Source organism: Pelophylax lessonae, assembly GCF_965119305.1.
Source record: "Pelophylax lessonae genome assembly, chromosome: 13".
In the NCBI taxonomy this organism is placed as follows: domain Eukaryota; kingdom Metazoa; phylum Chordata; class Amphibia; order Anura; family Ranidae; genus Pelophylax; species Pelophylax lessonae.
Window position 1 is genome coordinate 99,861,864 of NC_138780.1, and position 26,730 is coordinate 99,888,593.

General features: G+C 38.4%; 1 long non-coding RNA gene across 2 annotated transcripts in view; it reads right to left on the reverse strand.

The window, feature by feature from the left end:
* The window catches only part of LOC309543353, a 75,276-nt gene that overhangs the window by 17,454 nt on the left and 31,092 nt on the right, over nt 1-26,730 (reverse strand). For both annotated transcript variants that reach the window (XR_014224782.1, XR_014224783.1), the window contains one exon: nt 4,676-4,844. This is a non-coding gene — a long non-coding RNA (uncharacterized lncRNA). The remainder of the gene's footprint in view (nt 1-4,675; nt 4,845-26,730) is intronic.

The window sequence follows — 26,730 nt, forward strand, 5'->3', positions numbered from 1 at the left end:
TAATTATACATATACAGAATGCATTAATTATATCCCTATATTGCAGCCTTTCTCAACCTTTTCAACATAAAGGAAATAACTTTATGGTTTCAGGGAACCCCTGCTAGAACTTACTATATCTATAACCCATGATACATTAGTGTGATGGTCATTGGGAAGAATGCTCCTTATACTTGTGGTCATTGGGAAGAATTACCACCTTACAGATATCTTAAAAGATCACTGGTGCCAGTGGGAACTTATCTAAGAGGCAGAAATTGCTCAGTGCTCAAGGAACCCCTAGCAACCTTTGGAGGAGCCCTAGGATTCAATGGAACCCTGGTTGAAAAATCCTGGCATATAGACTCTACAGAGGAAGACAGAATAGTGTTTGTCAGTGGTAAGGGTTATTCCCATTATACAGCTGTATGTTCATGTAGTTATCCACTTCACAGTGATCATTAAAGTAGAACTATAGACAAAACTTTTTTTTTTTTGATAGAGGGATGCAGGCCCAGCAGCTTTCCTCATTAGAGCCCTGCAGCTGCCACAGCTGATAGATAATTATGAAACCACTCCCATTTGACCCACGCAGCACAGAGGCACAGAGGAACAAACAATGATTTCTTCAAAATAAATGTAGGAATCTGCAACAAAATTTGTTACAATTCTTGTAATATACATAGATCACACAGAGGGGAATGTTTTTTTTCTCAACAAAAGTGGAGTCGTGCTTTAAGTATAGGGGTCTATTTAATTAACTGTGGTAATCCTTGCATTATCATGGTTTGCCTTTTCTCTGCACATCACTGTGATTTTTTAGCCTAAGTAAGGGGCTGAATTAACGTGGTGATAAACCTTGATAAGTAGCAGTGAAATATCATTGTGATGTGCAGAGAAAAGACCGGAGAGAAGGACGGGGAAGACTTTTCAAGGATGCTTAGAAACCAATCAGCTTCCACGTTATATTGTCAATGCTTAATTGAACAAGCTGAAGTTGATTGGTTACTATGCACAGCTGCACCAGATTCTGAGTGCTTTCCCCTAATGAAAAAAATTGTTTTCTATGTGTCCAGTTCACACTCTAATGCTGCACTAAGTTGCTTTGTGTTGTTGTGTGCTGCGTAAAATGCAGCATGTCTGCAGAATGTACGTCCCGCATGCCACCACACTGTAGCATGTTGCAATGTTCTGTAGTGCATGAAGTGTCAAATTTTTGGCCCTTTAAAAAAAAAAAAAAAAATAGTAAACTTAACCTAACTTGTGTTGTATTAAGCAGGCAGGAGCCCTTAAAATAAAAAATAAGAAAAATGAATTTAAACACTAAAATGCATTGGTACAATGCACAATAACGCATGTATTTTATGCATCATAAAGTGAACCTGCGCATTCATTTTGTCGCTTGAACAATGAAATGTGTTGTGCATTTTTTCTGATACATCTGTGCACCAGAAAACAGTCCTATAGATGATAATGAACACCATAAGAGCTGTGAAAATGTGGAATAGACTACCTCCAGAGGTGGTTCTGGCCAGCTCACTAGATTGCTTTAAAAAAAAGCCCTGGATTCTTTCCTAGGTGTACTTAATATAAATGGGTACTAAAATGTATAGGTAAAGTTGATCCAGGGAATATCTGATTGCCTCTCTGCAGATCAGGAAGGAATTTTTTCCCCAGCTGTAGCAAATTGGATCATGCTTTGTTGAGGGTTTTTCTCCTTCCTCTGGATCAACTGCGGGTATTGGATTGTGTATATGGGATTGTATGGTTGGGTTTTCTTTACTTTTTTTTTTTTTATTGGTTGAGTCAGACGGACTTGTGTCTTTTCTTTCAATCTGACTAACAATGTAACTATGTACTCCAAAGAGCCCAATTGGATGTTCTACAGCAGAGATCTCCAAACTACGGCCCTGCAGCTGTTGCAGAACTACATATCCCATGGGGCATTGTAAAACTCTGACATTCACAGACACGTGACTAGGCATGATGGAAATTGTAGTTCCTGAACAACTGGAGGCCCATCGTTTGGAGACCCCTGTTCTACAGCATCAGCAACCCTGTAGTTATGCCTGATTAATATGTAAAATAGCCTCTTTCTAGCTCTTTACTCAGTTTTTCACCAAAAAAGGAACTAAGTCTCACTTGGTGATAAATCCAGAGAACTTTTCTCCATATTTATCAAGATGATAAAGCATTTTTTGTACCGTTCAATAAACAGGTCCTTTCTTTTTGCTTTCTCTATACTTATCACTGAGAATTCATGGTAAAGAAAAGAGTGAAAATCCCCTGTTTTTTTGCTCCTACATGACTTATTACCATTTATTAAACACCTCACTAGGCAGTTATTACTGTGATAATCTCTGAAAAGTCTTATCACGACTTTTGCGCTGTTATCTCTCCAGTCTCTTCAATAAGGAGCCTACACACAATCAGAAAATCGTACAAGAACTATTGCTTTGGAATCGATCATACTACCATCTGATCGTTAGTACACAGCTATCGTACAAAAATATCCAAAGGGACAAATACAAAAATCTTTCTCCTACGATATCAGATCGTATAATTTTCATTTAATCAGTACAGTTTTCATCCAAAAATGCAATACAAATATACTACAACACATTACCTGACTTCCGAATTTTTCTTCTGTCTTAGGAGAATTTAGAATTTAGAGACTAGCATGCAAAAAAACCCCAAAAAAACGAAAAGTCCGATAATCTCCTCGTGTGTATCAGGCTTAAATCTGTTAGGTTGATTTATTAAAGGAGTAAATTGTTCACTTGGCAAAGCGAATGTCAAAGAGTGTAGTAAATAAAGTGAAATAGCACTCAATTCAATCAACCAATCACATGCTAGAAATTGTTTAAATTTTACTTGTACATGATTGGGTATTCAAAGCGAGTGTAAGTTTACCTTATTTAGTAATATTCCTTTGGCTTAGTGACCATTCAATTGTGCAACAGCCTCTGCTAATTCATAAATCATACTAAAAAGGTTGATTTCCTGAAGGAATTAGGATTGTTCAATTTGTTAAATGTATTTTTACATTGCAAGGCGTTCACTTAGCTTAGGGAGTTAGGCTGTATTCAGTACAATCATCCCATGATATACAAACAAAAATCCTATTTTATTTTATTTTTTTGCACATGGGCTTTTAAAGTGAACATTGTTTATTTTTATTTCCTATGCTATGTGAACATGCACTTTGCAAAATTAAGATTTGTTAAGTAAACAGCCTCTAATATGTTAGCAAAACAGCCCTGTTGTACCATTAATTTATCAGCGGCTGATAAAAAATGACTTTAGTAACATAGTTACTATATTACATAAAGCACTCTAAAAAAAAAAAAAAAAAAAAAAAACAGCAGTAAATACTGCTATATTCATTATATTATTATTATTATATTTATATTTATTTATATTTATTTATATATATATATATATATATATATATATATATATATATATATATATATATATATATATATATTTATATATATATATTTATTTATTTATATATTATTATTGTTATATATTATTCATTCAATACTTACTTTTCCTTGCTGACCCATCAGATAAATGCAAAAGATACAAGTAGCATTTTTTTTTTTTTTACATAATGATCTGTAATTGATGGACATATTTAAAATGAATAATCAAGAACCTTGATTTACCGAATGATTTACCAAATAATAATTCTACACTGGATTGTTCTAAATATCCCATATCCTAAATATTTTATTTTTAAAAAATCCCTTGATCTTGCTTATATGAAGTAAACACATGTGTGAAATACCCCCTTTAAATTAAATAAATAGAACCCCATCTATTAAACAAAAAAAATGTAATAATTAAAACAAGTTGTTTGTTTTATTTAAAACTTTAGGTAGCATTATGCTTCAAATATGGTTTATAATTAGTTTGATATAATCATCTGCTTACTACTAGCGCTCAAACACAGAGCCAGTGGGGAAGAGAATATTTGTGGGGCATAACACTGAGATCCTAAAGTAATTATTTTATGTGATACTTTTTCATATCTCTCTATCTATTGATTGATACTCTTAGTAACCGAGCCTTCTGAAATCCTCCTGTATTGGATGGATTGTAACTGTATTTTCTCCCATAATTTTGTAACGCGCTGTGCAAACAGTTGGCATTATATAAATCCTGTAAAATATTAAATAATATGTGCAACTGGTGACAAGGAGATTGGGGCGAGAGGACAGGAATAGATGAAATTAAGATAGAGGGGGGAACAGGATAGAAATGTACCTCTTCTTTGTCTATTTAAATGAGACTTTTTATTTATATTGTCAACTTGCATGATAATAATGTATATATTTTTTCTTTGTGTGTACATCCTTTAAACCCTAAATAAAAATTATAATTGAAAAAAAAATATTAAATAATAATTAATATTATTATTTATCCATCTACTGATCTGTATATTTGATGCTAATGCTGATAATTCCTGCATGGTTTTTAAAGCACATCATGTCTTTTTAACTTGAAATTACATCGTCAATGTTACAAACTGCCTTAAATTAGCCTAAATAAATATTTTCCATACATCTTGAGCACATTAATAAGTCACTGTGGCTCAATCTACAGATGATCTCTTTAATTGCATGAAAATGGCATTATATTTAGTGACACATCACTTGTGGGAAAGATCTTCAAACCGAATACAAACCTTTTAAGCAAAAGGTCCATTGGTTAAATAAATAAATCCACATAAACCATCCACGTTTTGATGTAAATTTCCTGCTGTCATCAACAGGGGCCAGCCTCTTTAAACAAACATTTCTCTCAGATGAAAAATTACATTTTATTGCTCCTTTCTTCTTTTTGAGCAGTTCATTCTGTGAAGGACAGACAGAAAAACAACTAAAAAAACTATAAAAAAAATGTATGTTCATTTACTAATGTAAAATGCCTACAACACAAAACTCATAACATGTTTGAGTCTTTTTTTTTATCAATTTGTCCTATTTTATTGTTTATTTCTTTCTGTTTACTTTTTATTTATTTTATGTGCCTATTTTGTAAATGTTCTTTGAAAGGAAAATAACACTACGCAGCTGATTTCCTACAGGCAAAGGTTGTTCTCTTGAAACACCCTATCACGTTAATTATGATTAACAAACAAAAAAAAAAAAAAGAGAAAAACAGAAAAAGTTGAACAGGTTCAAGCAAATGTAGTTTTGTGGACCTTTATTATTTGATACCCTATCACATATAGAGAACTAATGACAATTGTATGCACTTTGCAGGAAAAAACAACTAATAGGTCTATAAAAATGTCAAAGATGTTTCTTTAAGAGGAAAGTTTGTTCACATGAAACACCCAATCACATTATGATGATTAATAAAAAAAAAAAAAAAAAAAAAGGAAATAAAAAATGTAATAACATTGGTGACATGAGCAAATGTAGTTTTGAAGGGCTTGTGGTCCTTTAGTAGCTGATAGCCTATCGTGTATAGAGAACTAATTAAAATTGTATACACCGTATAAAAAATATATATTGCTAAAAGATGTTTGCAAATATTTAAAAAAAAACAAAAATTGAAAAAAGAATTTAAAAAAAAAATCACTTTCCCAGAAGATAAGATTGCAGAAAATGTGGTTTTAAGATTGGGTAGAAATCAAAAAAAAAAATAGAAAAAAGAATTTAAAAAAATCACTTTCTCAGAAGATAAGATTGCAGAAAATGTGGTTTTGGGATTGGGTAGAAATCTAAAAAAAAAAAATAGAAAAAAGAATTTTAAAAAAATCACTTTCCCAGAAGATAAGATTGCAGAAAATGTGGTTTTGAGATTGGGTAGAAATCTAAACAAAAAAAAAAAAATAGAAAAAAGAATTTAAAAAAAAATCACTTTCCCAGAAGATAAGATTGCAGAAAATGTGATTTTGGGATTGGGTAGAAATCTGAATATCATTCTGGAGTGATGGCCATTATTCTTGTAATTTATGAAGGATGTTGTCATATACCATGATACATTGTAGCTTATTTTGCTCTCCTATCAGAACCTTTGGATGAGACATACTTTGCAGTGTGTACAGTGAATAGTTATCAGAAAGTCCTCTTTGGAGGGATGTCAGGGTTGGTGGAAGCTCCTCAGTACATGTGGCCAGCAGCTCAGATCTAATGACTACAATAGTAAAGGCTCTGGAGGTCTGAGCCGTGTGTAGAACACAGGCAGCACTGGGGAGATTCTGAAAGGTGTTCTCCAAGTTTATCTGCCTCACTCCTACAGCTATTCAGCCAAAGGGTCCCTCCCATGCTGTGCCTATGGGAAAAATCCCTACTCAATGGGCACCTACTGGCTGTATGTTTCTATATCACTAAGCTTTTCTCTTTTACACAAATGTAAAGGGCCAGAGGGGAGGGGGATGTGATTGGTATAAGATTTACCCATTGCCTGTCTTTGTTCTGCAGAGTTTACACAGTGTTATCAGTGTCTAATAAGAGGGAATGACAGGGGTGAAGAAATCATTGTGGCAGCAATAAACAGCACAGAGATACAAGGGGGGGGGGGGAGCAGGTGAAGCTGGACAGGGCACATCAGCCACTGCAACATGTGATGCCCCCAAACACTGATATCTGCAGGGCTGGAGAGAAGCCAAGGGTGGCACTGACTATACAAGAGTTCAGATATTATGAGTATAGACAAATGCCTGTATTAGATATTATCATAAAAATAATTATACATACATATATAAGGAGAGAGAGATTATTATTATTATTATTATTATTATTATTAATATTATTATCATTATTATTATTATCTTCAGCATTATTGTTTTTTTATCATCAGTATTATTATTAATATTATTATTAATATTATTTATTATCATATAAATTATCAACATTATTGTTTTTGTTATTATTATTATTATTATTATTATTATTATTATTATTATTATTATTATTATTATTATTATTATTATTCATAATAATAATAATAATAATAATATAATAATTTCATATATATTATCATCCTCATTTTTTTGTCATTATTATTATTATTAATAATAATATTATCATATAAATTATCATCAGCATTATTGTTTGTGTTACCATCAGTATTATTATTATTATTACTACTAATTTCATATATATTATCATCAGCATTATTGTTTTTGTTGTCATCAGTATTATTATTATTATCACTTTAATATTCCTTCATAGCTAGATAGAGGTGCAAGTGGAAAAGTAGCTATTTGTGTGTATTAACATGGTGATCATGGTGATATAACTGTTTAAGTATGTAAATATGGAGAATGTTTTATTAAAGTATACATTTTAAAATCCAAATCTCCAATCTGGTTTGGGGGCATTTTTAATTCCCCGAACCTGATAGGATATTTAGACACTCTTTAATATATACAATAAATGTGTGGGCTTTTCTTCTATTTATTATGAATATTATTTGTGTATATATATATATATATATATATATATATATATATATATATATATATTTATATATATATATACACACACACACACAAGGAAAACACACATATGTTTATAAACATTATTAATGTATATATATATATGTGTACACATCGGATAGATGGGTGTGCACATCGGATAGCTGGGTGTACACATCGGATAGGTGGCTGTACACGTCGGATAGGTGGGTGTACATATTGGATACGTGGGTGTACACATTGGATAGGTGGGTGTGCACATCGAATAGGTGGCTGTACACATTGGATAGGTGGGTGTACACATCGGATAGGTGGGTGTATACATCGGATAGGTGGGTGTACACATTGGATAGGTGGGTGTACACATTAGATAGGTGGGTGTACTAGGTGGGAGTACTCATTGGATAGGTGGGTGTACACATTGGATAGGTGGGTGTACACATTGGATAGGTGGGAGTACACATCGGATAGGTGGGTGTACACATCGGATAGGTGGGTGTACATATCGGATAGGTGGGTGTATACATTGGATAGGTGGGTATACACATCGGATAACTGGGTGTGCACATCGAATAGCTGGGTGTACACATTGGATAGGTGGCTGTACATATAGGATAGGTGGGTGTACACATCGGATAGGTGGGTGTACACATTGGATAGGTGGGTGTACACATCGGATAGGTGGGTGTACACATTGGATAGGTGGGTGTACACATTGGATAGGTGGGTATACACATCGGATAGCTGGGTGTATACATCGGATAGGTGGGTGTACACATTGGATAGGTGGCTGTACATATAGGATAGGTGGGTGTACACATCGGATAGGTGGGTGTACACATTGGATAGGTGGATGTACACATCGGATAGGTGGGTGTACACGTCAGATAGATCGGTGTACACATTGGATAGGTGGGAGTACACATCGGATAGCTGGGTGTATACATCGGATAGGTCGGTGTACACATTGGATAGGTGGGAGTACACGTCGGATAGCTGGGTGTACACATCGGTTAGGTGGGTGTACATATTGGATAGGTGGGTGTACACATTGGATTGGTGGGTGTACACATCGGATAGGTGGGTGTACACATCGGATAGGTGGGTGCACACATCGGATAGCTGGGTGTACACATCGGATAGGTGGGTGTACATATTGGATAGGTGGGTGTACACATTGGATAGGTGTGTGTACACATTGGATAGGTGGGTGTACACATCGGATAGGTGGGTGTACACATCAGATAGGTGGGTGTACACATCGGATAGGTGGGTGTACACATCGGATAGCTGGGTGTACACATTGGATAGGTGGGTGTACACATCGGATAGCTGGGTGTACACATCGGATAGCTGGGTGTGAATGTGAGGTATTATTAGCATTACTTTACTATCACATGTCTTTTTATTTACTATATTTCTCACATATTGAATATGTTTAGGTTTATATATTAGGTATTTGCAATTTGCTTTGCATGGGTGACGCAGTTTTGGCTATTGTGGGGTTTCCACCACTGCTGTATATTTGATTTTTACTTAATTGTTATGTTGTATATACATTATTAATAATAGTCGTTTTTTGCATCTCTAATACCATACAATATACTATATCATTATTTCAGAGGGCTAGTGCTTCACTCATTCTTACTATTCATATATTTCTATATCTGGGAAGACATATTTGTGTATAGCAGCCATATCACCTTTAATATGTCTAATTGGATTCCAGAGTCCTAGCAGATCAGACACACAACTCTCTCTTCTATACTGTATATATATATATATATATATAAAATTATAATTATTGTTATTATTTTATGTTATTATATTTGAGTGCAGTGTTGTACCTGAAAGCTCTTTTGTTACTTTTTGGCCTACCTGTCTTCAATGACTGTACTGTCTTACTGATTTGTATTGATGGGTGCCAACAAGCAGATGTACATAAGCTCACATCCAGAAATATTTGAGATGAGAGTATATTTAAGATGTCACAGCAGGCAGTCAGAGTCCTTGCTTAGCTCATCAGATATCTCCCCGTGATCAGCAGCTCTGATCATGTCTGTCCATGTGCACACAAGTGTATTCAAGCCTTGACATAGAACTTCTCTTATTTGCCCCCCTTTAATCTCTTATATATAGCTCTGAGTGTTCAGGTATACAGAATCCATTTCATATGTGCAAAAAATACCTCTTACCAGAAATCCCCTTCTGCCAGAAATCCAGTGAGCTGATTGGTTACTATGAAGAGCTGCACCAGATTCCCTGGGCTCCAGGTTTGAGTAAACCCCAAGGTGTGGATTGTAATATCCTCTAGTAAACTGTCTATACAATGGGGCTGATTTACTAAAAGTAATGCAAATCTTCACTCATTAAACTGAAGATTCAATAAATGATCTAATCATAAGAAAAGCAAATTCCTGTTTATTTAATTCATCTTCAAATGACTCAGTATTTTTAGTAAACACAGAGACAACTTATGGAGTGAAAATTCTCAACTCCTTTAGTGAAACACTCTGAGTGCCCTTTGCTATTTTAAAATCCCAAAAAGTCTTATCAGCCCTGCCTAGGTTACCTTTATGAACTACAGGACACCTCTCCCTTTGTTATAAGAAGGAGGAGATGAGGTGGTGTTCCATAGTTCAAATCTGGAAAAAGCAGCCTGCGATGATAACACTTCTATGTAGGTACACTACAGTGAATATACATTGTCACCGTGAGGGAGGAAGTGAATTATTGACAGGATCACCAGGTGAAAATAGAGGAAAAAAGATTAGAAAAGGAAAACAAAGGCAGCCACTAAGTCTAAGGTCGGGTAAGTTGCAATATATTACATTTTTGCTCCTGGGTATTGATACAATATTCTCAATATATACTCAATATACATATATACAGAATATATATAATCTCAATATACACCCCTGACAACAACACTGTATGACGAAACGCGTCGGGATTGGCTGACGGCTTGACGCATGCGCAGACGAGGGACGCGACGGCCATCTTGTTGGTGGGAAACCAACACGCTTTTACATTGAATGCTGACTACGGACCTCATTTATGTAAGCTGCTCTCTTTTATTGCTATAATAAATAATTGGACATGCTACACTATGAGGGGATTGTCTATTTATGTTTCCTGAGTACATGAAGGAACCTTTGTGAGTTCAATTCGGTCGCCAACAGGAGGAGGTGTACAGTTGCGATTGGTTTCTGCCTGCCACAGACTTATCAACACTCTGGGCGTTTTTGACCCTGTAGGGTCTAATGAGTTGGTAAGGGTATCTTGTGATTCTGCTTGGTGGTGGACTTTTCCTTTCTTGCACCCCTCCATTTTGGGACTTATGTGGACTCTATAATTGCACTTGGGACTTTTCTCTTTTTTGTCAGCATTATTTGTGCATTTGGATTAGCGCAACACCATCTCCTACCATTTCATTGAAGATATTGTTTTCTTGTCTTTTTGTGTCAGCTGCTTTTCTTTTAACCACTTGCCGACCGCCGCACGACTATCTACGTCGGCGGTCAGCCCCTCACAGGCAAAGTGACGTAGGGCTACGTCACTAGCTTGTGAGGGTCTAGGGAGCGAGCGCGCGCCCCCGGAGGCGCGCTCCCGCTCCCGAGTGGTCACGGACCCCCCCGCGCGTGTGAACGGCGGACCCGATGTCCGCCGGCCACTCTGCGATCGGCGGGGGAGAGGGAGAATGTCAGGCAGCTTGTGTAAACAAGCTGCCTGTCATTCTCCTCGCTGTATGAGAGCTGATCATCTGGATCTACTATGTAGATCCGTTGATCAGTCTGCATACAGCTGAAGCCCCAGCCAATCACAGTTAGAATCACGCCCCTAGGGACACACACAGCCCCTCCCTCTCAAATAAAGTTAACCCCTTCACTACCAGTGTATTTTTACAGTAACAGTGCATATATATAGCACTGATTACTGTAGAAATGTCACTGGTAACCCCAAAAGTGTCAAAAATGTCAGTCAAGGGTCCGATCTGTCCGCCGCAATGTCGCAGTACCGCAAAAAAAATCGCAGATCGCCGCCATTACGCGCTAAAAAAAAAAACAACAAAAATGACAAAAATCTTTCCCTTAGTTAGTAAACACAATAACTTTTGCGCAAACCAATCAAAATACGCTTTTTGCGATTTTTTTTACCAAACATAGGTAGCATAAAACAAATTGGCCGAAAATTTTAAAAAATTTTGATTTTTACATTTTTTTTGGGGGGAATTTCATATAAAAAAAAGGGAAAAATATTGCTATTTTTGCAAAATGGACGCTCTTTTTTTGTTTATAGCGCGTGATCAAAAAATCGCACAGGTGATCAAATACCGCCAAAAGAAAGCTCTGTTTGTGGGAAAAAAAGGACGCCAAATTCGTTTAGGTACAGCGTCGCACGACCGCGCAATTCTCCATTAAAGTCACACAGTGCCGAATCGCAAAATACCCCCTGGTCGGAATGGGGGTAAAATCTTCCGGGGCTTAAGTGGTTAAAAGGATTATACAGATTGATATCTATATTTTATGCTAACATAGTATGATTATAGCGCAGCAATTTTACCTTATCAATATATAGAGACTGGGACCCAGAGCAATCATTACCTGAAGGCTATACCAGTAAACATACACTATATTGTCAAAAGTATTGGGGCACCTGTCTTTACGCACACATAAACCGATGCCCAGTCTTAGTCAGTAGGATTAAATATTGAGTTGGCCCACCCTTTGCAGCTAGAACAGCTTCAACTCTTCTGGGAAGGCTGTCCACAAGATCCATAAAGACATGGATGAGCAAGTTTGGGGTGAAGGAACTTGATTGGCCTGCACAGAGTCCAACTACCCGATAGAACACCTTTGGGAGGAATAAGAGAGGAGACTGCGAGCCAGGCCTTCTCGTCCAACATCAGTGCCAGACCTCACAAACACGCTTCTAGAAGAATGGCCAAACATTCCCATAGACACACTCCTAAACCTTGTGGACAGCCTTCCCAGGAGAGTTGAAGCTATTATAGCTGCAAAGGGTGGGCCAACTCAACCCTACGAACTAAGACTGGGATGCCATTAAAGTTCATGTGCGTGTAAAGGCAGGCGTCCCAATACTTTTGACAATATAGTGTATGTCAGGCCCCTTCTACACAGGGGGGCTGCCTGATCCATTAGGTGATCAGTGAATCAGAGCAGACTAGGATCTAGGTCACCTTTGTGACACCCACAATATATATATATATATATATTCTCTTTTTTGGTTTTGTCAGCTAAATTATTAATATTGAAAAAAAAAAAGGGGGGGGGCTTCTTTCATCTCCCCCCCAGGTTTATTAATTCTTTTTTTTATATAAATGTGCACCTCTCCCTGGGATGTGTTTGTACTTTGACACATATGGAAGATTAGATGCTTACTTATGTTTATTTATTTATCTATTTCCTTATATTGTCAAAAGTATTGGGACGCCTGCCTTTACACACAAGTTTATATCAGAGGGATATTAATATCTATTGCTTCAAAAAAGAAAAACAAGGAAAGGACCAACTTTATACTGTACTATGCTGGTTATTGTAACAGTGTTTTATCAAGAGCCTTTGTTTGCTCTATTAACCTTTTTAAATATATGTTTATCTTTTGTATCTTTTGTATCATACTGTTTGTTCAATAAATTTAGATTGATTTTATTTAATTTCTGCATTTATTGCCCTTAAAATCCCACCTAGAGGAGAAATTTCTTTCTATGTACAAAAACAGATCTGCGTCCCTTAGAATCAGATTAATTATGATTAATTATGATCCACCACATTTAGGTCTAGGAAAATGGAGAAGGATGCAGATCTTTTTATTTTTTTACTTGGATGGATGGATGTACACGGATGATTGTCTGTTTACATCAGCCTGCCCATAGACCTCAATGGAGCTTCTGATCAGGTCCACCTTGACTACCAACGTAAAAGGGGCCGTACCTATTGAGCAAAGGTTGAACCTGAAGATAAAAAAACCTTCTGACTTTACAACTCCTTTAAACTGGAATCCTATTAATATTTTTTTATGAATGTTTGCAGCTTTTTGGTGAATATTTTATATTTGGAATAACTGATTTAAGGCACCTTTCTTTCTGCTGGTATGTCATATAATCCACCAATTTCAACTCTCTTTTGTACCGCTTTAGAAAAAATTGCAAGATTCAAATACATGTCTAATGAAATTCAATACATTTAAAATAACATAAAATAAAATAATATTAAAATAAAATTAATAAAACAAAAAAATGTAGATAAACCAAAAATTTCATAATAATTGTTAACATACTGGGATTGATTTGCTTAAACTGAACAGTACAAAATCTGGTACAGCTCAATAAAGAAACCAATCAGCTTCCAGGTTTTTTTTTTTTGGCAAAGCTTAACCACCTCCCACCCGGGCCATAGTACATATACGGCCGGGTGGGAGTCTCGTCCTTCTGAATGGACGTTCCGGAATGTCCTTCAGAAGGAGAGAGATCGCGCCGACGCGGGCACGCGCAGCGGCGCGATCTCGATGTGCCTGTGTCCCTAGGACACAGAGCAACAAGCCTCGGCAGGAGGGCCCTGTGATTGGCCCTCCTGATCACATGACGGCTGTGACCAATCACAGCCGTCATGTAATGTCAATACAGCCGTTGTAACGGCTTCGATCTCTTCTCCTCCTGACAGATCCTGTCAGTGAGGAGAAGAGAAGAGGATCAATTCTGCAGCTGGGGTGATCAGTGAGTATTTCTAATTACTCACTGATCACAGGGGGGGTCTGTGCTGGTAATCAGATGATTGATTACCAGTGCAGCCCTGGGGGGAGGGGATGCCACTAGAGCCACCAGGGATGCCCACCCATGACCACCAGGGATGCCCACCATGGCCACCAGGGATGGCAAACAGGGCTCAGAGAGCCTGCCAGTGGTGCCCCCCTATCAGTGCTGCCCACCAATGCCATCTATCAGTGCTGCCCACCAGTGCCCATTATTGCCATCTATCAGTGCCGCCCACCAGTGCCCATTATTGCCCACCAGTGCTGCCTATCAGTGCCCATCAGTGCCCCCCATCAGTGCCGATCAGTGCCGCCCATCAGTGCCACCCATCAGTGCCCATCAGTGCCGCCTATCAGTGCCCATCAGTGCCCATCAGTGCCGCCGATCAGTGCCCATCAGTGCTGCCTATCAGTGCCCATCAGTGCTGCCTATTTTGTCTGTGCCCATGTTCAGAAGTGAGTCTAATGGGAGTGTTTCTTAATTATCAACCAGCTGCTGCACCTGCAAGGCTCTAATGAGGAAAATTGCAGGGTCTGCATCCTTTTAGATGGGATTTCCTATTGGGAGTGTCTCTGACATTTTTGTTGCAGGGGATGCCTGCTATCTGACTTGTATCTTAGTGCAGACTTCTGGAAAATTGGTGAGCCAATCACACAAGCAGGAAATGATGTTTCTGGGGTGTGGTCAGTACATTCTGTGTACAGAACAACTCCAGGTAGCCATATTGCATTGCATTTTCAGAAAATGGTAGCGGCTGCAGATTGAAAAGGAAAGGTCGTTTTTAATAATATTCAGTTACAACATGGCTATATTATTTTTTTTTATTTGCTTATTTTTCCACAAAAGTGGAGTTACCCTTTAAATAAACAAGCTGAAGTTAGAAGATCATTGGCCACCATGCAAAGTTGCACCAGATTTTGCAATCTCCGGTGTTATTAAATCAACCCCTGTATGCCAAAAGGCAAACAATAGCCATGTTTTATTTTTTTCGGGGTACCTTCAAAATGTTCCTGCTTATAACTATTGTAGCCAACAGTAAGAAAAAATAAAATACATAAACGAATAACATAAACTACATCTCAGATCTACTCAATTCTGTCCTGATTTATTCAGCTGCTAACATTTAACTCATGGGAACCTCAGCCAAATTTCAGAAAAGACAAGGAATCAGATAGTTTTAACAAACTGTTGGCTTGTTCACGTCTCGGCAGTGTTCCTAGATACTGGCCTAGATTCTAGTAAATGTTCATTTATGCCATCACATACAGTATAGGGAGTGGGCACAAAAGCAGAAGTTCAAACTTTTTTTTTATTATTTAATTGAATAGGAATTGGCTTGTTTTTAATTTGTTTGCTTTACCTAAGATATTAGCCTGATTGTTTTAATGTGGGCAAACTTTTATTAAATGGTTGAGGTCAGATCTTAGAAGTTATTTCCAGCATGCTCTTTCTTTGTAAGGCAGTGAACGTCATATTCCTATGACAAAGATGTGGTGATCACACTCACTCCTTATAGCTACAAAGACTGCCATCACCACAAAGACTCACTCAAAAACACAGAAAGACCCACTCACTGGGCTTTACCCACAGCAGATAAACCAATAAATGCTCAATGCAAACTCTGCTAGAAACTACAGATCATATTTAGATAGTGTGTGGAGTGCATGCCATCTGAACATAGAAATTCAAGGCCCAATTCTTTAGAAAGGTGCTGACTGTACTGTGTGTAACAGGCTTCCATTAACCACTTTCTTACTGGACACTTATACCCCCCTCCTGACCAAGCCAATTTTCAGCTTTCAGCGCTGTCGCACTTTGAATGACAATTGCTCGGTCATGCAACACTGCACCCATATGACATTTTTATCATTTTTCTTTAAACAGATAGCGCTTTCTTTAGGTGGTTTTTATTTACCACTGGATTTTTTATTTTTTGCTAAACAAACGAAAAAAGACAAACATTTTTGAAAAAGAAAACCTTTTTTTTTTTAGTTTCTGTTATAAAATTTAGCATTTGCTTTACTGATAGGCGGCACCAATGGGCACTGATAGGCACTGATGAGGTGGCACTGATGGGGACCGATGAGGAGGCACGGATGAGGCTGCACTGATAGGTGGCACTGATGAGGCTGCACTGATATGCGGCACTGATGAGGCTGCTCTGATGGGCACTGATAGGCAGCACCAACAGGCACTGATAGGTGGCCCTGGTGGGCAGCACTGATGGGCATTGATGGGGGAGGCACGGATGAGGCTGCACTGATAGGCGACACAGATGAGGCTGCACTGATAGGTGGCACAGATGATGCTGCACTGATAGGCGACACTGATGAGGCTGCACTGATGGGCACTGATAGGCAGCACCAATAGGCACTGATAGGCGGCACTGGTGGGCAGCACTGATGGGCATTGATGGGGAGGCACGGATGAGGCTGCACTGATAGGCAGCACAGATGAGGCTGCACTGATAGGCGGCACTGATGGGGCTGCACTGATAGGCAGCACTGATGAGCAATCATGGGCAGCATGGGTTGACACTGATGGGGCTGCAGTGCCCGGATTATTTGTGTACATGTCCCCTGTCAGGATTTCCGGTTACCAGCTCTCCTCATGCTGTGAAAGCACATGCGGAAAGTACTGCCAATAATAACCAGTAAGTCTGTTTACGCTGTAATGAGCTGTAATTGGACACAGCATATCACGTGGGAAAGGTCCGCTGTGGTTGGTCCTTTACCACAATCTGTGATCAGCTGTGTCCGAAGGATACAGTGTTCACAGAGTGCACCCCATGTGCACCCCATGGAGCATGGTTCCGGAAGGACATAACAGAGCCGCCCTGTAGCCGTCATTCGGCCAAAGCACGGTAAGAAAGTTAAATTAAATCTATCACCCTTAGGTGCCTTCTTCATTTGGATCCACAAACGTACTAGTACTTGATCCTCTAGAGCAGGAGTCTCCAATCTTTCTAAACAAAGGGCCACTTTACTGTCCTTCAAAGTTTAGGGGGACCAGACTGTGGTCAGTGTGAGTAGAAAATGTCTCAGCATCAGTGGGAGTAAACAATACCCCATCATTGGTATCAGTGGGAGGAACAATGCCCCAACATTGTTTCTAGTGTAAGGATGTGCCCCATCATTGGTGTCATCATGATGATTAGTGCTGTGTATCAGTGGGATAAATAGTGCCCCAAGGGCCGGACAAATTCAAGCAAAGTGCTACAACTGACTCGTGGGCTACAGTTCGGTGACCACTGCACTACAGCACTATGATTTTGCTTCACATAAGTAATTTTATGTTGAAACAGCTTGTCCAGCACTGTGTTGTCCATGAGCTCCCTTGGCGGCACCAACATCCTCTCCCTGGCATCTTCTGAGTACAGAGTCTTTGACTGGCTTAAGATGATGTAACTCCTACACATGCTTATGGTAGTTCATTCATTACAGCATTACAGCATTGAGGAGTGTCAAGAATGTGCACAAAGTTGGCCAAAGCACATCTCCATGTACATTCTAAAGAACATTATGAACAGGTGGGTGCATTTATTCTTTTGCAGGGGACATAGTATGTCTCTTCTGCAGTAATGAGCCTACCTGCTCACAATTTTATTTATTTTTATTATGTATTTATTATTGGTATTTACTGTATATAGCACTGTCAATATACATGCTTTACATATATAGTGTATATTTACATCAGTCCCTGTCCTCAAGAAGCTTACAATCTAAGGTCCCTAGCTCACATACATACAGTATATACAGATACTAGAACCAATTTGAACAGAATCCATTTAATCTACCAGCATGTCAGTGGAGAGTGGAAGGAAACTCACACTGGAAACTTCAGGCAGGTTGTGCTGTGGCTGGGATTCAAACCGGCAACCACAGAGTCTATTTTTTTACTTTTTACCTTTAGTTCCACTTGTATGTAGAGACAAAGGTTTGTTGGGTTTTTTTTTGTTTGTTTTTTTTTACATTTTAGTATAGAGTAGGTCCCGGTTCACACTTGTGCGGTGCGGGAAGGCTGGGGGTGTCAATTAAATGTTAACAACACCCCCAGTTTGATCGCATATCGCAGTGCGATCTGACAGTTCGCACAGGATCGGATCGCACAAGTGTGAACCACTGTGCGATCCGATCCTGATGCGGCTGGAAAAAAGGGTCCTGTGCGTCTTTTGTGTGGGTGCAGTGTGAATTCAGCCATACAAAGTGTATGGCTGAATTCGCACCACACATCCGATCGCATGTAATGAAGGAGCAGTGCGCTCTGAATTACATGCGATCGCCGCACTCGTAATAGTGTGAACCGGCCCTAAGGAAGGATTAGAACCCTTGTCAGGTTTTTATTGCAGTCTGTGTCTCTTTTAGGGGATTAATACCTTTACTTTCCATTGTCACAGAGACACAAAAAGTGATTAGAAATCCAAAATTGTCAATAGAACAAAGGCTAGGGGGAAAGCGTCCAATAGGAACACTTGTTCCTGTGACAACTACCTATGATGAGAATTTCTCTCAATTTGGGGAGATTTCCTATCATTTCCTATTACATCTTTAGGACAGGAAGAAAAGGGAAATTTCTCTAGTGGGACACAGATGGCAAAAAATTACTGACTCAGACCTAGGAAAAAGGTTTTGGCTCTACATACACGTGAAGCAATCGAATATTTAGGGATCCTTTTAGCCTTATTATAAGCATAACAGAACCTTTGTTATCATTATTACTCTTTTTGGTATTAGTTATTATCAGGTTCAGGTTTTTTTAGGTTTTGTTAAGTCTAGGGGTTAGTTTTAGGCTAAGGGTTATGTTTTGGGGTTAAGGTTCACAATTAAGGTCCTGTTCACACCATTTTGTTTTATGTGCGCTACAATGCAGGTTTGCAGCATGTTAAAAGTACGAAGCTCCGCACATCCCTGCATTACATTAGAGGGCAGTGCCTTCCTTTTTTTATAAATCCTGCTTGCTGCATCTTTTGTGTGTTTTGTAAAAACCTGTGTAACAATATTGCCTACGGCAACATATGGAAAATCTATATTGCATACTTACATTGGTCCAGTTTGGCACGGAATACTTATCTCATCAGTGAAAGGTCACTGGGTAAGCTGAAATCACTACTATAATGATACCCACGATCTTCTGGGTCCTGCTGGGCTTATGTTCAAGCAGCATCCCCTCTGCACATTGACCATAGAGGGTCGCTAGCTTGCCCTTCCTCCATTCATAAAACACTAGGAATTTTCTGATTGCTCAAGGTGAAGATAAGGACATCACTGTCCCTCCCCTCTACCTCAAAAGTAGTAGTCATTGAAATAAATACAAAGCATTCTATGAATGGCAGGGGTACCAAGCATGTGGCCCCCCTGTGGTCTATGTGCTGAAGGCAGAAGAGAGAGGCATCTCTGAGTGCAGATTATCATTTAATACCAGTAATAACTCACATTGAGGTAAGTACATGCAGGCACATCAAGGAAGTGGCAGATCAAGGGATCCTAGGTTGGTGTCAATCCCATAAGCTGGCGTCCTGTGGAGGAATGTAGGACCTGAGCAGCCTCATCGACGGTGACACAGTAAGGCTGCTCAGGTCCTACATTCCTCCACAGGACGCCAACTTATGGGACTGACACCCACCTAGGATCCCTTGATCTGCCACCTTGATGTGCCTGCATGTACTTACCTCAATGTGAGTTACTACTGTTTTTATCTGCTAATAAATTTTAATCTGCACTCAGAGGCGCCTCTCTCTTCTGTCTTCATTGTAGCCTTGGACACCTGGTTTCAGCTCCCGCTGATGACAGCCCTGAGTACATGGACTTTATAGTACTTCTGTGAAGTGCTTGGACTTTCTATATTCCCCTCTCCATTTCCCTCTCCATTTGTATCACATTCCATGGTCCTAGTCTATTCAGATCTGCAGCTTTAGCACCTTTCTTCTTGTCGTACCTATGTGCTGAAGGGAAGCTGCTAGAATGCAAAAGATTGCAGTTATTACTGTAATAGCACTAACTACCACAGTGATTTTCAGCTTCCCCAGTGGCCAATCTGGTATAAGATATGGATTCTTACATTGTGCTAAACTGGACCAACGTAAGTATTCATGAATCTGTTCATAATTCATGAAGTTCAGCTTTTAAGTGGAAGGAAAGCCTAAGTTTAACAATTCCTTAAAATGTTCCCTCCCCCTTCCTCCTACTTACCCTGCCTTACCTGTGAAGTTACCTATTTTTATTCAAGTCTGGTCAATTGATCCTGCAGCTGCAGATCAGGGAGCACTCAACTTTGGCTGGGAATTCCGGGAACTGTAACATCACTCAAGGCTCCTATGGCCCAGCCGTTATCGTAGCTCCCTCTTCTTCCCTGCAGCAGCCACTTACTGCCACAAGTAGGATAGCGCTGCAGGATCTGATCAGTACTTGCACTAATGTACTACCAAAAGATGGACATGGATCAGTCACTGTGAAAGTTTCCATTTTTAGCTCAATAAAAGCTGAAGAAAGGCAATTACAAATGGACAACATAGTGAAAATAATGCAAAAATCTAATTTTGTGCATACTAGCAGTAAGAAAAAACATGAATTAACCATGGGTTAATCATGCAGCAGTTTAAAAGACGGATATGTAGAAATCGTGATCAAGTTCCATTAAGTAGTAACCATAGACACAGCAGATCATGCAAGTCTGTAGGGGCCCTGCATTATATGGGGGGCCAGAATGTTTACAGGAAGCTCCCTATACATACATTTTGTGACTGTTGTCAGGGGAACTTCCTAAGCTCTGGTTCACATGTGTGCGGCTCTTCATGCTGCGGGTTGAATTGGCTGCTGTGCATGCGTTTTCTGCAGGGAAAAGTTCCCTGCACCTTTTTTTCTGGACCAGAAGATTTTTCCCCTTAATGACCAGGCCATTTTTTGCAATTCGGTGCTGTGTTACTTTAACTGACAATTGCAGGGTCATGCGACGCTGTACCCTAATAAAATTGATGTCCTTTTTTCCCACAAATAGAGCTTTATTTTGGTGGTATTTGATCACCTGTGCGATTTTTATTTTTTATTCATAAACAAAAGAAGAGCAGACAATTTTGAAAAAGAAAACAATATTTTTTACTTTCTGCTATATATAATTCCCAATAAAAAAACAAAAAATGAAAAAACTATTTTTTTCATAATTTTAGGCTAATTTGTATTCTGCCATATATTTTGGTAAAAAAAGATCCCAATAAGCGTATATTGATTGCACAAACGTTATTGCGTCTACAAACTAGGGGAAAGATTTATGTCATTTTTATTTATTTATTTTATTATATATATTATATGTATAGTAATGGCGGCGATCTGTGATTTTTAGCAGGACTGCGACAGATCGGACACCTAACTTACATTTTTTACACTTTTGGGGGGACCAGTGACATTACTACAGTAATCAGTGCTAAAAAATATGCACTATTACTGTAGTAATGACACTAGCAGGGAAGGGTTAACACTAGGGGTGATCAAAGGGTTAAATGGGAGCCTAGGGGGTGTTTTCTAACTGTGAGCTTGTAGAATCAACATAGGGATCTGTGTTTCTAAATAGGATTACTGAGAGAACAACGGTCTGCTGTGTACATCAGCGGGTGCCCGGGGGCAATTGTGGCCGCCAGCCCCGTGCATCAGGTTCCCTTGTGCCGTATTTTTACGGCGGCTGGTCGGCAAGTGGTTAAAAATGCAGCTGCATGGAAATTGCATGCTTTTCACCATGCAATTTCAGTGTGTGGGAATCCACACCACGTTTTTTTTAGTGCATGGGGGTGCCATTACCCCACACATTTTTTGTGCAGCACCGCGTTTTGTGCATGGGTTCATGCGAGTGCGGGAATGTATGCAATTTATACACACTCCCAAACCTGCATATATATGAACATATTCTTAACCACTTGACCTCCTTTACCCCCCTTCATGACCAGGCCGTTTTTTGCGATATGGCACTGCATTACTGTAAGGTGACAATTGCGCGGTCGTGGGACACTGCACCCAAATAACATTTTTGTCCTTTTTCCCCACAATAGAGCTTTCCTTTGGTGGTATTTTTTACGCTATAAACAAAAAAATACCGGCAATTAAAAAAAATAAAAAATAAAATATTTTTTACTTCCTGTTATAAAGCAAACCCAATAAAAAAAATGTAAAAAATTGAATTTCTTCATCAATTTAGGCTATGTATTCTGCTACATGTTTTTTGTAAAAAAAAAAATCCAAAAAAGCGTTTTTTGATTGGTTTGCGCAAAAGTTATAGCGTCAACAAACTATGGGCTATTTTTATTTATTTATTTTAAATGTTTTACTAGTAATGGCGGCAATCAGCAACTTATAGTGGGACTGCAATATTGGGGTGGACAAATCGGACTCCTAACTGACACTTTTGAAACTTTTTGGGGACCAGTGACACCAATACAGTAATCAGTGCTAAAAAATATGCACTGTACTAATGACACTGGCTGGGAAGGGGTTGACATCAGGGGTGATCAAAGGGTTAACTGTGTGCCTAGCCTGTGCTTACTCTGTGTAGGAGGGGATTTGACTAGGGGAAGGCAATGATGTTTTGCAGAAACACAGGATCAATACCTTCCCTTCTGACAGAGCAGGAATCTGCCTTGTTTACATAGGCAGACCGCCATTCTGCATGTGTACTGTGTAATCGGTGGGTGCCAGTGGACATTGAGTCTGCAGTACCCGCTGCTGGGCTCCCGCTGTGTGTGATCATAAATTAATTAATAATAAATTAATTCATTAAAAAAAAAAAAAAAAAAATATTTTTTATTTTTTATTTTTATTGTTATATATAATTATTAATAATAAATAAATTAATTGATTAATAAAGAAATGTATATTTCAGTTTTAAAGAAAGTTAAATATTATTCCAAAGTTGCATAAACATATTAAATTTGATTTTTATCTATAGGCTTACCATGTATGTGCCATGTCTTCACATGCACTCCATTGAAAGTGCAACCCAAAGTGATGTATGGCAAACGCCACAATAAAAACAAGTAAAATATACTCCATATGTTCCAACTTAAAGCGTAACTCCACTTTTGTTGAGAAAAAAACATTCCCCTCTGGGTGATCTCTGTACATTACAAGGTCTTTAACAAACTTTGTTGCAGATTCCTTTTGTTATTCTGAAGAAATCATTGTTTGTTCCTCTGTGCCTCTGTGCTGAGTGGGTCTAATGGGAGTGGTTTCATAATTATCAGCTGTGGCAGCTGCAGAGCACTAATGAGGAAATCTGCTGGGCCTGCATTCCTTTAGACGTGTTCCTATTTGCAGTATCTCACCAAAAATTGCATTTTTGTTGCAGGGGATGCCTGAAATCGGATTTGTATCTTAGGCAGACTTCTGGGAAAATTGGCAAGCCAATCACACAAGCAGGAAATGATGTTTCTGGGGTGTGGTCAGTAAACATTCTGTGTACAGAAAAGCTCCAGGTAGCCATATTGCATTGCATTTTCAGAAAATTACAACAGATTGAAAAGGAAAGGTCATTTTTAATAACATTAATATACAATATGATTTGTGTCGCAATTTTATACGCTATATTATTTTTTCTTTATTTGCTTTTTTTTTTCCCACGAAAGTGGAGTTACCCTTTGAACACTGCATTCCAGATCTTTCAATAATGCCCCCCTTAAACACATATTAAATGTGGAACACAATTGTGACTGTACTACTTTTTAATCCTTAGGTTTTTTTTTTTTTGTGAAAACCATTATATATGATAGATTTTTTGATTCTATAATTAAGCAAGGAATTTGTATAACATTTTTATTTAAACTCTTCTTCCCTTTTTTTTTTAGCTATAATGCAATGTTTATAAATGGGGGTAGGGGATCGTAAATAATAGGTGGACCATGTATTGTACTACCAGGTCTAATTTAAATGTTGTGTACACATGCTTAAATATGAAAAAATAATTATACTTAAAGCTCAACTCCAAGAAAAAAAATCAAAGGTAAATAGTGCACTGTACATCTGTTACCTTCCTCAGTCTTAATTCCATACACCTCTTCTTAAGCCATCCTGTAGTGAAATGGATGAAAGTCAAGCTAACTTCCTGCCCTGAAGACCAGACATTTTCTATGCTTGTTATCTTCTTGGACACCGGTCTCTTCCCCGCCCCATGAGTTCTGCTGCCTATGGAGCCTATGATAGAGGACCCAGACAGTGTCGCCTCCACCAATAGGAGGTGTGCGCATCAAGCAGGCAGTGATATGGACATCTGAAGAAGGACCCAGGAAGTAAATAGAAGAAGAGATAAGGCCTGTCACATGAACGGGACTTTAGGTAAGTAAAATGGGCATTTGGATAGTTTTTCTTTCATACCAACCATAGGGGGATGGGAGGATGATGCTAATATACTAAAGTTGGGTTTTAAAGTATAACTAAATGTAAAACTTTTTTTTATTCAAATAGAACAGGAAGGGATTAGAACACCTGTCAGGTTTTTTAGTTGTCTGTTTACTGTTTGTAAGCAAAAGTGAAAGAAAATCACACATGTTAAGTCATCTTGTTGCATACTGTACTGGTGATGACCCTAGCATAAGGAACAAACTTTTCAGAGTAAGGGAATACAATAAGACACGTGGCCACTCACTAAAACTAGAGGAAAGGCGGTTTAACCTTAAAATACGCAGGGGGTTCTTCACTGTCAGAGCAGTAAGGATGTGGAATTCTCTTCTGCAAACAGTGGTATCAGCAGGGAGTATTGATAGTTTCAAAAAACTATTAGATGGGCACCTTAAAGACCACAACATACAGGGGTATACAATGTACAACATACAGGGGTATACAATGTACAACATACAGGGGTATACAATGTACAACATACAGGGGTATACAATGTACAACATACAGGGGTATACAATGTACGGTTAACAGCAAACACACACACATCATAGGTTGAACTGGATGGACTGATGTCTTTTTTCAACCTCACAAACTATGTAACTATGTATGTAAAAGGAGCCTAGGTGAGAACGACAAAGTAACTCCTGCTCCCCCCCCCCCCCCATCGCAGATTATGTTCTAGACTTGGGACCTTTCATACTGTTATCATTAGTGGTTAGGTGAGATATCTATCGGGTATCACCCTAAAGAGGATTTTTACTCCTCTTCCTTTTGGCTCTGACCCTTCCCCCTTCGGTGCCACCATTTTTGTTATTATCTGCCAAAGGGTTCTGCCCAGCCTGGTGGTCCAAACAGAGAACTGTAGTGGCTTTCCAGCACATCTGTGCACATGTAGCCCCCAGCCACCACATCTATGTTCATGTCATAATAACACAAATGCCTAAATGCAAGAATCATGTGTATTGTATTCCTACCTAAAGTGCTTCTAAGGATTGAAGGTTTTCTACCTCCATGCATTCTATGCATGGCAGTTAAAACCTTCTGAGTGCTCTCTCCTTTCCCCTGCAGCTGGCACTGGCTGACACATGACCAGACCAGAGTGGTCTGAAAAAGTTAAGTATAGAGATCTTTCTTCCACAAGTTAGTTAATATAGGTGTTGTCCGGTTCCGGACCGCCCGCCGCAGTTTTACTGCAGCAGGCAGTCCCTCCTGCGTCTGTCGCACGCGTGGTGCTGGGGGCGAGAAAGAAGAAGTGCATAATAATAAATAATAATAAATAATAAATTATTTTGATTGGCAATTTTCTATGGAAATTATATAAAGCAAATTTGCTTCCTATACTGCTCTCCAACTGAATGTTCATTTCAGTGTGGATTTAATTTAAATCGCAATTTAAATCACTAGTAAAAAGGCTTGATTTAACTCAACCCAACTTAAATCATCATTTTTAAAGAGCAACTATCATCTCTTTTCTGCAGCGGCTCCTCCTCTGACCCACTGTTGACTCACTGACAGTCCCATTTACTTTAATGAGATAACAAGGTGAGGAACGTGGCAGCAGCCGGTTGAGTTGAATGCCGCTAACACATGCTGCCATGATGGATCTGAAATGGATTTATACTCCAAAAACATTTTTTCAAAATACATTTAATAAAAAAATCAATTTTAATTAAAAAAATCAGATTTAAATTTAAAAAATCTGATTTTTTTTATTTATTTTTTTATTTTTTCTTTAATTTATCCGTTTCTATCCACCCTTGTTCATTTTAAACATGTATATTTGGATTTAAAGATTCCTGAAGTCTTTAAGTATTTTTTAATGCAAGTTTGTGGAAACTGTTTTACTCAAACTGAAATGTAATTTAATTAGGTTGCCCTTATCTACCTTTTTAAAGATGTTTAATATTCTCATGCTACATAACTAAGCTCCATTTCATGCTGAATAAACTCAATTATTAATGTATCTTAAATAGAAAACTATCTTTAGATAGATTTATACTCCAAGAGCATTTTAGCAAAATAAATAAAAAAAATTAAATATTAATATAAAAAAAATCAGATTTAAATTTAAAAAATCTGATTTTTTTTTTTAAATCCTCAATTTCTATCCACCCTTGTTTATTTTAGGCATATGTATATTTGGATTTAATGATTCCGGAAGTCTT